At 34.9% G+C, this 16,720-nt stretch overlaps 1 protein-coding gene across 3 annotated transcripts in view; it reads left to right on the top strand.

Moving 5' to 3' along the window:
* Positions 1–16,720, top strand: part of LOC150104992 (uncharacterized) — a 768,027-nt gene that overhangs the window by 152,233 nt on the left and 599,074 nt on the right. The window lies entirely within an intron of this gene.

Genomic DNA, 16,720 nt, shown 5'->3' with positions numbered 1-16,720 from the left:
TCAAGTGCAGTCCATTGCTCCCGTACAGCTCATTTCATCCCTCAAACTCATTCCACACATTAACAAACTGTAATCCCGTCTCCTCACACATTTCAACCAGCATATCATTCATAAGCCTTGCTCTCCACCTCATTTCACCACAGTCATACTAGGCAACACGCTAACTACCCTTCCTGTCACACTGTTCTCTTTTATCCTTCTAAGCAGCCTCCTGATATCCATTCTGACGCACTCTTTTCCTTTCTCAAATCATTTGTACCTATTAATAGGTAAGAATCTCGCTCCTGCCTCATATCCAATGCCTCAATCACTCTACTCATTTTAGCGCCTGGAAAACATACCTTGTGCATTCTGTCCTCCTGCACACCTTTAATAATGGAGTCGCCATACAACGGCACTCACTCATCTTTCGTTTGCTCTTTCATGCCATCATTATTTATTTTAATAGTTTTTATCTGAATTTTTTTTAATTCCATTCCACATCCATTTCATTTCTTGCTTATCCAATCCAATTCAACTTCCAAATCTTACGACACATTCTTTCTATCATTCAATCTTTCTAACTCTCGACCCCCCTCTTCTGACTTTCACTCTCATTCATTCTTCTTTGTTTCCATACTTTCAGTCCAACTTTCGCTAGTGTCGTGACTTTTTTTTTCATGTTATGTTCTAAATCTGCCATCTTGGTTCAAGTCACTTTTGTCAATATAACAAGTAATTGCAAATTGATCACCGATCCAAAAGTAGGGAAATTTATAATTATACTGTGCCACCCTATTTTTAGATTAGTCTATATAAAATAGTAGGATCAATTTTCAATTAAGTTAGCAGTCTCCTCATTTATTTAGGCCGAATTATTTACTATTCCACTTGGGGTTCCTGCAAGATTCGAATATTTATGAACAGTGCAATAAAAGGGAATTCAGGCAAACACAATATTTAGATTAACAAAGTAAAACATTTAATATATGATATATATAACAAATACAAGAATTCTGCTTTAAAATGAAACAATACAATCAACTTAATACATCTTGCTAAGTCACTCATGCCAATTCAATGTTCTAAACTTTCACATACAATTTACAGCTTCAAAATCACAAGCTTTTTTAACTCAAGTTAATAAAACGAAACTTCTTATTTAATCAGACCCCACATATCTATCAGCTGTACTTAATGTTTAAAGTCACAGGAAGCACTAATCAAGGTAGACAATATTCCAAGCAATTTTATTTCGGACTTTGAACTTCGAAGATATGTTAATGTTAGAATAAACAAACAAGTATGACTACTCTTACCAGATACAATCTTCAATACATCAATTAATTGTGAGCACACTTATGAATTAACTTATTCACGTTAGCAGAACACATTAATAAAAATTCTCCAACGATTTAACTGAACTACTGTTAGTTGCGCTTCACTAAAAAAAAACACATCAATAAGGCACTGATATCTTTCCTTGTTTACTTTTCTCAAACTAGTTAATTTCAATATAATTCTTCTCAGGGCAACATAGAATTAAGACGTAATCCTAAATTAACTGGAACTAATCAGAATTTCCCATTGAATGTCCAGTTCTTTATTTATCTGATTACGACATCAATTTTCCTCTATAACAACAGCTGATTTCACTTGCAGCTGAGTATAAGATTCACTACGTTTCTTGCTTACTTCTAAACACTATGCTCTTGAATTTCTGCCCTAAAGAATTTACAATTTTCTTTCACTTCCTTGCTTATATCCTACTTTCCTTCAGGCTCTGCAAAACTCTTCCTTATCTCTCATTAAAATTCCCATTCCCTCTCTTCTCCTTTCTGGTTCCAAGGTCATGCACTCTTCGACTCATGCTTGTTTATTTCATGCGTCTCCATGACAACGCATGAACGTAAACATTTCGCTAACGTAATACAACGCTCTACTCTTACATAACTGATTACATAACATTAAAATTTCACAAATAAGAATAAACAGAATATTTGAGCTACATAATCAGCTCTTTCATTACGTATACAATTATTTATAATAATACTTTTCGTTACATCATATATATATTTCAGTTATTATAAATTCTACACATATTATTGCCTAATAAATTAATAGTAGGTTAAGTTTAGAATAAATAATTAAATAGTAATCCTTAATTAAGGAATAATAAATAATTTTTATACAAATCATGATTAATATATAATAAGCAATGTTAAATGTGAATGAAAAAAAATAAATTACACAACATAGTTTCATTCACAATTTAACACTAGCATTCTTCTCATTTTCACACTCATTCATCTTTCTTTGTTTCTGTACTTTCAGTCCAACATGCGGCGAACTTTCGCTATCATCCATGCTTTCGATTACTGCGTCACACCATTTTTAGTTTCATTCGTTCTCTCAATTTCGTTTCCTCCCACCACTCTCACCTCACTTTCATCCCTTTTAACATCTGTTATGGTTTTCAAATCGCTCTTTTTCTTTTTTACTGATTTTTTAACATTTTTTCGCCTCTCTTTCTCACCATCTTTCTCATTCAAACGTGCAGTCATTTTCCCCGCGACAAACTCGCTACTAACACTTTCTGTCATCAATTTCATATTTGCATTCATCAATTCCTCGTTCAAGTCGCACACACCCTCCTTCCATCTGCACCAAATATCCACAAATCAGTTATGTAATCGAAAGAATACATATAACAGACCTCACACTTCCAAGCCATATGTTGGTTGTGATTTCACCACTACACCTGCCAAATCACCTTTATCACCACTTATCACATATACCTCCTCAGTGTCCACTTCTCTATCCACATTGCAATATACCCGATATTTGTTATTTATTATTTTATTTATTATTTATTATTTTATTCACATAATTGATACACAGTCAAAACGAGACATCATATAAACAAAAATTTGACTGGTGATACAGTACAATTCAGATTCGACTCAGGAATCTAAGAATAGTCTGTCAGGTAGTGTTTTAAAATACGGACTGTTCCAAGTAATGCTGCTTTTTGTAGATCATATGAGGTCACTTCTTTTATGTTTAATTTCTGTAAATAGTTGGATAGCTTCTTTGAAGTTGCACCAAGTGTACCGATAACTATTGGGATGTCTTTGGTGTGTTTAAGCCACAGTCGGCCAACTTTTATCACTAGATCTTGATATTTTGTAATTTTTTCCAGTTCTTTGTTGTTAATGTTGTTATCACTGAGTACTGCAATATCAATAATCCAAACCTGTCGATGTTCGATAATTGTGATGTCAGGTCTATTGTGTTCCAAATGCCGATCGGATTGTATTCTAAAGTCCCAGAGAATTTTTGCTGTTTCATTTTTCAATGCAGTCTCTATTTTATGCTGCCACCAGTTATCAGAAGTAAGAAAGCCATATTTTTTGCATACATGTCAATGAATTATTTTGGCCACTTGAACATGGTGGTATTTATAGTCAGTTTGAACTATTTTGCTGCAGGCACTAAATAGATGTTCTACAGTCTCATCTTTCTGATCGTATAATCTGCATTTGCTGTTATTATTGATGTTCAAAATTTTTGCTTTGATTGCATTAGTTTGTAATGCCTGTTCTTGAGCTGCTAGAATAAATCCTTCTGTTTCTTTTTTAATGTATCCGTATTGTAGCCATTGCCACATCTTGTTTATGTCAATTTTGTCCTCAGTATCTCGAAGAAATTGGCAATGCAAGGGATTATTTTTCCCACACACGTATCTGTTATTTTGTTGTTCCTTTTTGTAATCGGATTTGTTTCCTGTTGCTTTTAGAAGGCCCTTTGTGTAATTGCTTGAAGCATTGGCTCAGAGATATTGTTGATGTAACTTCTTAAACTAGTTTCTTCTTCTTCCACAGTCAGTCTCACTTGCATACCCCGTCCATCTATTCTCCTCTGTAGGTACAACCGGTCAACATCACTTCATGGATGTAATGCATGATGCATAGTCATTAGTTTTCTAGTTTTGCGGTCCAATTTGTCCAGAACTTCTTTTGTCCAATCTATTATGCCAGCTGTGTATTGGATCACTGGTATAGCCCAAGAATTCATTGCTCTAATTGTGTTTAATCCATTTAATTTGTTTTCAGAATATTTCTAACTCTTTTCATGTATTCGTATGCTGCCTATTGTGTAGCTTTTGAGTGGAAAATATCATTGGCCTCTAATATTCCTAGGTATTTATAGTGTTCGTCAGCTGAAATTGCTTTTATATATTTCTCTTGATCAAAATTAAAACTACTAGTGTCATTAATTTTTTCTCTTTTAATAGATAAAATTACACATTTATCTAAACCAAGGGTGGCCTTGCTGGCAGCTATGCTACTGCCAGAATAGCTCTCAACATCACTGAAGCATGCAAACCCCACCGCCATGAAAAGGCCATGTTCCTTTGGAGGGTATTTATTATTATTATTATTATTATTAACACCAGGCCTCCATGTAGTCAAAAGACTCATCACTGGAGGAACACACTGTCACACACACAAAGCAAAAATCAAACTGTGCTTTAGATTCATTCAACATGGCCACGTTTACCATGCTCTCAAGCATTATGTTCCACTCATCAACTGCTCCCAATGCAAAGTATTTGCTACTTATCTCATGCTCACTCCTCCTTCTTATATGGTTTACAATTGGCTTCTTGTTTCTCCCTCCATTCTGTGTAACCCTCTTCTACAGTAATCTGATAACAATTCCCATACCAACTTTATATGGCTCACTCATGTCATCCCCCCTCCTCTATGCTTCTTTTCTCATGTTCAGGAAATCCCAGAAAATATCTCTCTCTCTTATCCATCTTACTTTCCGTCATCAGAAACTATCTTAGTCAATACTCTGTGGACCTTTTCCTTAGCCAGTCTCATAAGAAGATGACAAGATTTTTTTTTCCTCCCAGAAAATCAAGTTTCTCTCCCCCCCCCCCAAAAAAAAATTCAAAGACCAATCAGCCAAAAAGAACACACATGAATACTAGACGTAATACACTAGCTTCATAGCTTTAGTGATTACTTTGACTGTAATTCAAACAACAACAACAACAACAATAATAATCTAAACCCTTTCCAATATTTCCTCATTCTCTCAAAATACTACTTGTATGTGACTAAATCTGCAGTAATCATATATCGCTTGACCAAGACATTATATAAGGAACTATGACTTACCTCAACACATCAGTGCTCTCTCTCTCTTTCTGCAGAGAACATTGAGTTACCTTACTTATAAGTCAGTGTTTTCTGCATCATTGCCATAATCTGTTGTGATGTCCTCACAGTATTAGCTATGTATGTGTATCCTAACTGTCAAGTCCTTATCCATTATCACCTCCCGATCTGTTATCTCTTCTACCTCGGTGCAGTATTCTGATTTGTGTACTCTGTATTCCATCCTTGACTTCTTCAAAACTTTACACTTTGTAAACCTCATACATCTAATTGGTATCTTTGCTGACTGAACTACTCACACAGTCTATTCCAATTTTCCTATAAAGCTAAAATCTGCTCTACTTCTTATAGTTTTCTCCAATATATCATCATTTAAAATGTTCCCAGTATCACTAGTACAAGTTAAGCAGCAGCAGCAGTGATTTGTAAACAGATCCCTGACCATAACTGCTAGTGGGCTTTTCTAGCATACAAACAGCATGCTAATACATACTTATGAGACAGTTAATCTCTTGTCCAACTACCTAATTTGTTATCTCAACCTGTATGTTGTAGTTTAATGATGTACTTGTTAGAGGCTATCTGAATATATTGTATATACACAGTGGCATAGCTAGGGGGTGGAGGGGACGGTCCACCCTGGGTGGCACTTTGAACCTTACCCTATACGTTGTTTTGACTTTTTGTAGTATTTTGGGTGTGTATTGAGAGGGGCAGCAAACTCAGAGACTGAGTTTGCTGCCCCTCTCAATTAAACCCTAGGCAGCAAAAGCTATAGCAATGTCACTGTATATACATCTCTCTCTCTCTCTCTCTCTCTCTCTCTCTTGCTTGGATTTTACTGCCCTTGTTAATGATTATTATAATATGAATAATAGTGTGAATAATATTGAAATTGATAATAATATGAATAATATTATCAATTTCATATTTATCCCCATTGCTACCAATCATATAACAAATTCCTTGCAGTATCTTGTCAAATGTATTTATTATGTCCTGCATTATGAAGTTGTAGCAATTTCCTTTATCCACAGCTGTCACTCTATGAGTAAATTACTTAGTCAAGATCTTTCCTTCACAATGTTGTCCTCTATAGCTGTGTCTCCTTTACAGTATCATATTCATGTCCATCCATTCCTAAATTCTGCCGTTAGTGAATTTTGCAAATACTTTAAGCTAAAATCTGCTCTACTTATAGTTTTCTCCAATATATCATCATTTAAAATGTTCCCAGTATCACTAGTACAAGTTAAGCAGCAGCAGCAGCAGTGATTTGTAAACAGATCCTTGACCATAACTGCTAGTGGGCTTTTAACCATCACTGTTGGGATACTAAACAATTTGTGATTTTCTATCCCTGTTGGAGCCTCTTTCATGTAATGGAATATTTTACCCTCTTTCCAGTCTTTAGAGTCCCTGCCAGAGTCAATTTTTAATACTAATGCAGTTTTGTTAAGGGACACTGTCATTTTTCTTGCACATTCTCATAAATACAACCTAATATCCCATTCAGTCTCATGTCTGTATACAGGCTGAGGTTTTTAATATTGTGAGCAACTCCAGTTCCCCTACATTTATTCTCACATCATGTATTGCAGTATCTCCGGAAAGCCCAGGTGGACAGGGAGAGAGAGAGAGATCTCACAGGGAGAGTGGGTGTTGGAATAGTAGTGAATATATTATTATTGTTATTATTTGACACCTCCAGGGAGTCCACAGACTCATCGAGGGAGGGCACCTGCTCTACAACTGTCTCCACCAACTCAATCCACCAACTGACCACAACTACACCAATGCCATCTACTGCCGACCACCATATGTATAGGGATGATCAGCATAGAAATGGAATAGATCGGGATGCAAATGGGATAGTTGAGACTGAGCAGAGTGGCAATAAAGGAGAATAAAGGATCTTAACTTGAGAAATAAAGATATAAAGATGTTCTGGTTCCCTTGTATAAGGCCTTGATCAGACCTCTTATGGATTATTGTGTACAGATTTGGTCCTCCTGGTTTTCATGGTGATGAGGATATGTTGGAAAGGGTCCAAAGAAGAATAACTAAGGTCATAACTGGTCTTTGGGATGTGGGATATCAGGACAGATTGAGGGAATGCAGTTTGCAAAGCCTTGTGAATATGAGGAAGACAGGGGATATGATTTAGACATATAAGTTGGTAAAAGGTTGTTACCAGGTTAATGTATGAGAATGTTTTTGTAGAATGGGATGGGAGTAGAACAAGGTGACATTCCTGGAAGTTTTATAAGGAAGGTGTGAGCAGGGACATAAGGAGTAGGTTCTTTGCATGGATGGTGGTTGGTCAGTGGAGCACATTGCCTGGCACTGTGGTGAATGCAGATACATTGAAGGAATTTAAAGCATGGTTTGATGGGTTTTGTGTGTAATAGTGTTTGCTTCCCACGATTAGTGTTTTGATTCCATGGAGGCCCGGTGTTAATAATTGTAATAACTGGGATTTGAGAGTGATGGATCTCAAGGACTCATCACATCAACTCCTTGGAGGTATAATGTGGGAGTAGTAGTGGTGGTAGTAGTAGTAATAGTAGTAATATTAATAAAATAATAATAATATATATGCCTCTGTAGTGCAATTGGAAGAATGATGGTATGTTGTGCCCTTCAATTGGAAAAGACCTAAGTTTGATTCTCATCATAATGAGAGGAATCTTTATATGCTTTTATTTTAACGAAGGTTAGTTAGCTGATCTCATATAGACCAGGTTTTTTCTCCCAGAAACTCATTTTTTTTAATCCTGCATACAGCAAATCAGCCTTGAGTGCATATGCAATTTACAGACAAAAAATACTAGTGGTGGTGGTGGTAGTCAGTAGATGTCATTGGTGTAGATCAGTGATTTTCAACTGGTGTTCCACAAGATTTGTGAAAACAAATTAATTTAAAGAAATGATGTCATAATTTGCACATTTATTTATTAGTGTCTGGTCTTCCATCCACACCTGAAGCTCCCTTATTTATATTTTATGAAACTTAAGGTTGGTGAATCAGTTTAAAATTGTGTGTTAATTAGCTTTAATCTTTTGATAAGTGTGTGTCCACAAATAACTTCATTTAATTCTCTTATTTTAGTTCTTATTTTAATTCTCTTATTTAGCTGACCAAATTGTATTCTTATTGGCTTTAAACCACAATATTAAATGATGGTACAACATGATAGAATTTCATGCCGGCTGAGGCATCGCCCAGTTAAACGAGACCCCCGTTGTGTTTGCCAGGGAACCAGGGTGAACAGCGAAAAGTCAGATACTGAAACAAATCCTAAAACACACCACAACTCAATATCACCATAATTGAAGATTGGTACTATCAACATAAGAAGCCTGAATGACAAAGAAATGGAGCTAGCTGAGGAATTAGATAAGTACCAGATCGACATAATAGGGGTGACTGAAACAAAAAAGACCAAAACTGGTGAGATCTTTCTGAGCAATAAATACAAAATGTTATATTCAGGCAATAACAATCAAGGAAAAGAAGGAGTAGCCATAGTATTCAACACTAAATACGAGGCTAATCTTCTTGAATGGCAGGCAGTTTCAAGTAGAGTAATGTGGGCAAATATCAGAATGGGGAACTAGACAATGAGACTTATTTGTGTCTATGGTCCCACAGAAGGTTCTCCTAAGGTAGAAGTGGAGGAATTTTTTGAGGCTTTAGAAAAAGCAACTGACACAATGAAAAATGAAAAGTTGGTCCTTGTTGGGGATCTAAATAGCAGAGTAGGAAATGATTGTCAGACATATAAAAATATTTTGGGAAAATTTGGAGAAAAGAGCAAAGCTAATAATAATGGCAAATACTTGTTAGATTTCTGCTCAGGACATGGACTGGTTATTACTAACACCATAAAAATGTGCACAAATTCACATGGAGAGAAGAGGCAAGGAATAAGAAAAGTCTCATTAACTATATTATTGTTGATAGTGATGTTTTCTCTCTGGTGCAGGACACTAGAGTGTAAAGAGGATTTGAAATTGGAAGTGGTCACCATTTAGTCTGGAACAGGATAAAATTGAATTTCATATTGAAAAGAAGAACATGTAAGAAAGTTTTAAGCAAATAAAAGTTGAGCAGCTCTCAGATGTGAATTGTAGACTAAAATATACAAACATTATTCAAGAAAAAATGAAAGAGTTTGAGAACAGGAATCAAACCTTTGAGATTCAGTGGCAAGCTCTGAAGAAAACATTGATTGATTCTGCCAGAGAGACATGTGGTGAGGTTGTCTGCAAGGATAGAAAAATCAGAACTCCCTGGTGGACACAAGAAGTTAAAGTGGCAGTGAAGGAAAAGAAGAAAGCATATCGAAAGTTCCTGGCAAATAAGTCAGCTTGTGCTCTTAGAGAATACAGAGACAAATGTAAGAAAGCTAAACACGGTGTAAAACTAGCTAAACAAAAGTCATGGGAAGACTTTGGTAAGAATATAGAAAATAAATATCAAGAAGGTGGCTAGATATTCTGGAGGTTATTGAAGAAGCTCAGAAATGGAGGAAAGAGTGCTGTAAAAGGAATTAGAGACGATAAAACTGATATGAAAACTGGGGAAAAAGATATCCTTCAAGTATGGAGTAATTACTTCAAAAAATTGCTAAATGAAACTAGCAGTGATGACAGCACAATAATAAAAAACACTGACCAGGCATGCAATCAGGAATACATATCCATGCTTGAAGTAGAAAAAGCCATCAAAAGTCTGAAATGTGGAAAGCAGCTGATATTAGACCAGAAATGCTCAAGTATGGAGGTTTAAATGTTTTACAGTGGCTACACTGCATAGTTCAGAGGGCTTGGACAGAAGGACGAATTCCAGATGATTGGAGAAGGGCTCTCATAGTACCCATATATAAAAAGGGAGAATAAAAGTGATTGTGAGAATTACAGAGGTATTTCCCTACTGAGTGTTCCTGGCAAGATCTATGCAAGTATACTTGAGAAACGGTTGAGAAGAATTGTGGAAGCAAAGCTTGGTGAGGAACAAACTGGATTCAGGCCAAATAGAGGCTGTCAGGATCAAATCTTCACTTTACAACGAATAGACGAGAAAGCATGGAAATATAACAAAGATCTGTATTTAAGTTTTGTTGATCTGGAAAAGGCATATGACAAGGTGCCAAGAGAGAAGCTATTCAATATGCTACAGTTATATGGCATCAATGGAGCATTATATCAAGCAATACGTAGTCTATATTTGAGTTGCAAGTCAGCAGTTAGAATTGAAGGAAGTACAGGAAGATGGTTTAATGTTAAATTAGGTGTGAGACAAGGATGTATATTATCCCCTCTGATATTCATTATCTATATGGATCACATTATGAAGGAAAGTGGTATTAAATGTCATGTCAGAATTGGAGATGTTAATGTCAGCTCTTTGCTTTATGCAGACGATGTTATACTTCTAAAATCCGCTACAAGTCTGCAAGATTCCCTGACTAAATTGAATAACTGTTGTAATAGATATGGTATGAAGGTCAGCAATAAAAAGACAAAGACAATGAAAATAGGCAGAATCATTGAAAATGTCAACTGCGTTGTGAATGGAGAACCTGTGGAAGGCTAGAGACAGCAGATATGAGAAAGATTAGAGGCGTGAACAGATGGCATCAATGGCAATATCATATTAAAAATGAGGATATTAGGAAAGAACTTGACATTGTCAGTATCCAAGAATGCGTTAGCAGAGCAAATCTCAGGTGGTATGGTCACTTAAACAGAATGGGCAAGAAAAGATTAGCAAAACAAGTGTTCTCTGCCAGGTTGGCAGTAAAAAACCCCAGAGGAAGATATAGGTGGATTGATACGGTACAAAGTGCCTTGGATGATAGAAATATAAGATCTGATAATGTTGGAGTCTTGACAAGTAACAGACTGATTTGGAGAAAAATTGTAGATAGGAAGTTAGTAATGATGTAAATTTTTCATGTAGTACTATCATATCCTGTACACCTCCTTGAGGGTACATGGCAGGAATTTAATGATGATGATGAATTCTCTTATTTTTAAGGTAAATGGTAAGAGTTCTTTTATTGTTTTTTTTTTTCATTCAGTTAATTTTATTCGATAGTATTCCTTTAACATGGATAAATTTGTAATAAAAAAACAAAAATTTGAAGACAATAGAGAAAGTGAAGCTAGTGCGTCGAAAGAAAAAAAAAAAAAGAAAGAAGAAAGTGAAGCTAGTTTTGCCCAGCACATCAGCAGCTGATACCATATCTAGTACTGGTCCTTCTAAAATTAAATTAAAAACAAACGTTCATGATTACTACGAAAATTATTTGTCATTTGGCTTTATTTCCAGTCAAGAAGATCCACCACATCCTGCATGCGTAGTTTGTGGCAAAAAATTAGCAAGTAACGCTATGTTTCCAAGTAAATTAAAAAGACATTTACAATCTAAACATTCTCACTTGAGTGAAAAACTGGCTGAATATTTTAAAAGACTTGTACCGGATAAAACTATTCAAGCAAAAAGATGGAATAAATTTGTAACTATGTCCAAAAAAGCCCAAGAAGCCAGTTACGCAATCACAGAAATTAGTGCTAAAAAAAAAAATTAAATCTCACACAATTGCAGAATCTTTAATTCTGCCAGCATGCTGTAAAATTGTTAATATCATGTTTGGTGAGGAATATGAAAAGGAGATTTTAAAAATTCCTATGTCAGATAACACCATTTATCGATGTATTCAGGATTTGGCCAAAGATGTTGAGTTGCAAGTGGTATCTCACATTAAGAAGCAGATATGTTTGCTATTCAGTTGGATGAATCAACTGATGTAACTAGTAAAGCTCAACGTCTAGCCTTCAGTAGATTTATTTATAAGGAAGATATTATAGAACAATTTTTATTTTGTCAACCACTCCCGGAAACAACGAAGGGCCAAGATATTTTTGATGTTGTTGATAATGACTTTAATTGCCATAACTTGTCTTGGGATTCTTGCATCAGTATTTGCACGGATGGTGCCGACCTGATGTCAGGAAATGTAAAAGGATTTGTTAAACTGGCTCAAATTAAGAATCCTAGAATTATTTTTACACATTGTTTTCTCCACAGAGAAGTACTAGTGTCAAAATCATTGGTACCTGAGCTTAAAAAAAGTACTAGATGAGACTATCAAAATTGTCAATTATATAAAAGCCAGGCCATTACAATCGAGATTGTTTGCAGCACTATGCTCCTCAATGGAAGCTTCTTACATGCAGTTGTTAATACATACAGAAGTGAGATGGTTATCTCGTGGATGAGTTTTATCAAGATTTTATGAACTAAAAGAGAAAATTCTAATTTTTTTGACAACTCAACAATCTGAGTTATCAGATTTTCTTAGCAACAAGTTTTGGTGTAGTAAGGTTGCATTAATTGCTGATTTATTTCAATCTTTTAATACACTTAATAAAAGTATGCAGAGAGACTATGAAAACATTCTTACTCCCAGTGACAAAATTAATGCATTCAAGGGAAATGCTTTGGGAAGAAAGAATCAGAAAAGAAAATGCAGTAAATATGTTTGAACTAACGAAAAAATGCAAACTAAATGAAAATCTAATAGATCTAATTTTACAAACCTTAAGATTACTAAATACAAATATTGAAAAATATTTTCCCTCACTTAACATATCATCCTTTGATTAGATAAGAGATCCGTTTGTCTTAAGTGCATGTAAATTGGGAAATTTAAAGATTACAGAAGAGGACGAAGTAACAGATATAAGAAATGACAGAGGTTTAAACTAAAGCATTCACCAATAGATGCATTATCGCTAAGAAGTGAATTTCCAAATATTACCAAAAAAGCAATAGAAGTACTTCTTCCATTCTCCACATCATATTTGTGCGAATCAAGGTTTTTCGCAATGAATGTTATTAATAACAAAAATAGATCACTGCTAGAATCCTTGGAAGATTATTTAATAGTATGCCTATCTAAAATTCGACCTCGCACAAAAGACATTCTGAAACAACATCAAGCTCAGATATCCAATTAAAATTAACTGCAAGTATGTATATTATTTAATACATTTAATATTCATTGGAAAAAAATCAATAAAATTTTTTTTAAATAATTTTGAGTATTGTTTTTTTTTACTCAAAATGTTAAAAATATAGTTTACATTTTGAAGCAAAAAAGATAAGTAATTGCTATTATTAATATATTGTGTGTGTAAATCAATCAAAATTATGCCTATTTTTTGCCAGATCATCAAAAAAATTAAAAGAATATATTTTTAGTGTGCTGCAGAATTTTAATAATTAGTCTAGGTAATTCTCGTAGAAAGGCTTAGACGTTGGTTAAACATGCTTATTAAATAATTTAAGGAATTTACAACGTACATAGGATATAAAGTAAATTAAACTTTAATCTATATTTCCAATATTTCGGCAATGCCACGTTGCCCTCTTCGCAGGAATTTAAAATAAAGACACGTGCACGCAGGCACTACACACAGTAAATGAGGACGAAGCAGGAAGCTATTGTTTCTCCTAAAAGTCCTGATGGTGCCCCCTAGCGGGCTGTGTAGATACTCTTGGCCGTTGGGCTGAAGGTCTTGTGATGTAAGTCTCCAAATTTGGGGCAGTCTCATGCAACCAAATTTGTTGAGGTTTGGACTGTTTCTTAGGGCTGAGGCTGATTCCACGAATAGCCTTTCAAATTTGAATTTACTACGGTGTATTACCATGGCTTTCTTCCACCGTATTCTGTGGCGTGTATCTATAGCATGGTCTGCAAGACCAGAGTGGCTGTACTGGTGAAACCGAATGTGGTCTAGGTGTGCCATATTATGAAAAAGGTTGAAAATCACTTGTCTATGAATTTGGAGTATGAGGACAGATTAAGAGAATGTAAATTGTAGAGCCTCATGAATAGGAGGAAGAGGCAGGGAGATATGATTGTGACATATAAGTTAGTCAGCAGTTGTTATCAGGTTGACATGGAAGAGATTTTTCATAGAATGGGAGATTGGAGGGGGGGGGAAGAACATGAGGCCATCACTGAAAATTGTATAAGGAGGGTGTGAGCAGAGGAGTGAGGAACAGGTTCTTTGCATGGAGAGTGGTTAGTGAGTGGAATGCATTGCCTGTGTGTGTTGTGAATGTAGAGACATTGAGTAAGTTCAAGGCATGGTTGAATGAGCTTTGTATGTGATAGTGTCTACCTCTTACAATGAGTCACTGACTCCATGGAGGTCTGATAATTAATAATAATAATGCCTATTTTTCTCAGATTTTGCACTTCCATTCTCTCATTGAACAACACTTTCACCAGTACCTATCTCCGATCTTTTTAAAATTCATCACTACAATTCAAGAGGCTGCAAAAATGATAGCAAATCAAGCCCTTGTGTATGGGCTATGGCCAAGAGAAAAGTAATCTATTGATATTCTTTTTAAATAACTTGAAGTTGTAGTCTTTTCAGAATATTTTATAATATTTTTCTTTCTTTTCTTTCTTTTTTTTTAGATTAAACTGATTAAAATAAAAAGGTAGTTTATCTTCACTCCTTAATTCCAGTGTGAATTGATGTTGAAAGTTTTTTACTTGGTTATACTATAAATTAAGGATGCCAAGAAATTATATTCTTGGTTTAGTCCTTTATTGAAGTGTATGCAAACAAAGTTTGCGCATGAAGTCACTTCACGACTGGGCTACTTGTATATGGATGCTGATGACTTCACATCAGTTCCCTTAGTATCCCACAATGCAATGCACATATCCTTATAGATATGTATAATGTTATGCGTTATGGAAAGGGCCACTACCCCGACCTGTTTTGACCTTTATCGAGGTCTTATCAGTGGGAGCCAAACCCAGAAGTGTTTGGCTCCCACTGCATTACTTCAAACTACCAGGTTTGAAGTAATGCAGATAAGTAATACTAAGGGAATTGATGTGAAGTCATCAGCCTCCATATACAAGTAGCCAAATGAAGTGACTGGGCTACTTGTATGTGGAGGCTGTGAAGTGACTTCACTTGCAAACTTTGTTTGCATACATTGGGATAAAGGATCAAACCAAGAATATGATTTCTTGCCATCTTTAATTTATAGTATAACCAAGTGAAAAAATTTTCAACATCTATCTCTAATACAGAGTATTCGAGTAATAAGGTGTGGCACCTTTTGGCTACTTGTATATAGAAATATGACTTCTGCATTATACCTTGGTATCACTTCTGGGTCTGGCTCCCTCTGATGAGACTTCAGTAAATCTTGAAACTGTTCTGGGTAGTGGTCCTTCCTGCAATGCCTAGCGTTATACATCTGTGAGGATATGTACATTGCATTATAGGATACTAAGGCAATCGATGTGAAGTCATCAGCCTCCATATACAAGTAGCCCAGTCTTGAAGTAACTTCACACGCAAACTTTGTTTGCATACACTTGGATATTAGATTAAACCAAGTATATAATTTCTTGGCATCTTTAATTTACAATGTGAATTGAATTTTTAGATGAACCAATGAAGAGAATGAAAAAATTGTTTATATCATATATAATACAGTTGATCCTTGAACAATACAGGTTTGAACTGTGTGGGTCCACTTATACATGAATTTTTTTCAATAATTATATTTGAACATTTTTTGGAGATTTGCAACAATTTGAAAAAACTCACAGACAAACTGCATAACTTAGAAATATCGAAAAAAAAAAGTAAGAAAAAGTTGGGTATGTCATTAATACATAAAATGTATGTAGATACTAGTCTGTTTTTTTATTATTTGTCATAAAATATTATTATTATATACACAATATACACAAATCTATTATAAAAAGTTAAAATTTATCAAAACATATGCACACATAAGCACTTGCAGACTGTACATGGCACCATTTGCAGTTGAGAGAAATGTAAAGATGCAGTATTAAATCATAACTGCATATAAAATTGACTGTTATTAACTAATTAGTTAATACTTAATTAATTAATTAGCATAAAAAATAAAAATTTTATAATTATTCATTCATTAGTGTATATGCTAGCCCATAAAGCAATCATATTGCTGCTTCTTTGTATTCAATGCCTGAATCATTATACCTGTAAATAAATATGAATTTCTTTTTCACATTATCTTTTCATTTTTGATGCCTAGTGTTAGCTATACGTATAAAATCTTCAGTGTTTTGTATCATCAAGGATAATATTGATGTAAGTACTGCCAGACAGACAATTCATCTTGTGCAGACGACATAAACTTACAGTATCAATAAATATAGTACAGTCCTGTAAATGTATTTTCTCTTCCTTATGATTTTCTTAATAACATTTTCTTTCCTCTAGCGTAATGCATTGTCTAATAGAGTGGTGAGAGTGTGAACGGTCAATGAGTTTAAGGAGTGGTATGATAGACTTTGTGTTTTCTAGGAGGGACCTCCCACGATGAATCTTGATAGACTTGTGTTTCCTAGGAAGGACCTCCTGCGATGAGTCTTTTAACTCCTTGGAGGCCTAAATAATAATAATAATACATGTAACATACGAAATATGTGTTAATCGACTGT

The sequence above is a fragment of the Typopeltis vanoorti genome, chromosome 7 (genome assembly GCF_054136105.1).
Source record: "Typopeltis vanoorti isolate ZY-2024b chromosome 7, IOZ_Tvanoo_1.0, whole genome shotgun sequence".
Taxonomy (NCBI): Eukaryota; Metazoa; Arthropoda; class Arachnida; order Uropygi; family Thelyphonidae; genus Typopeltis; species Typopeltis vanoorti.
This window is presented reverse-complemented; position numbering and strand designations above follow the sequence as displayed.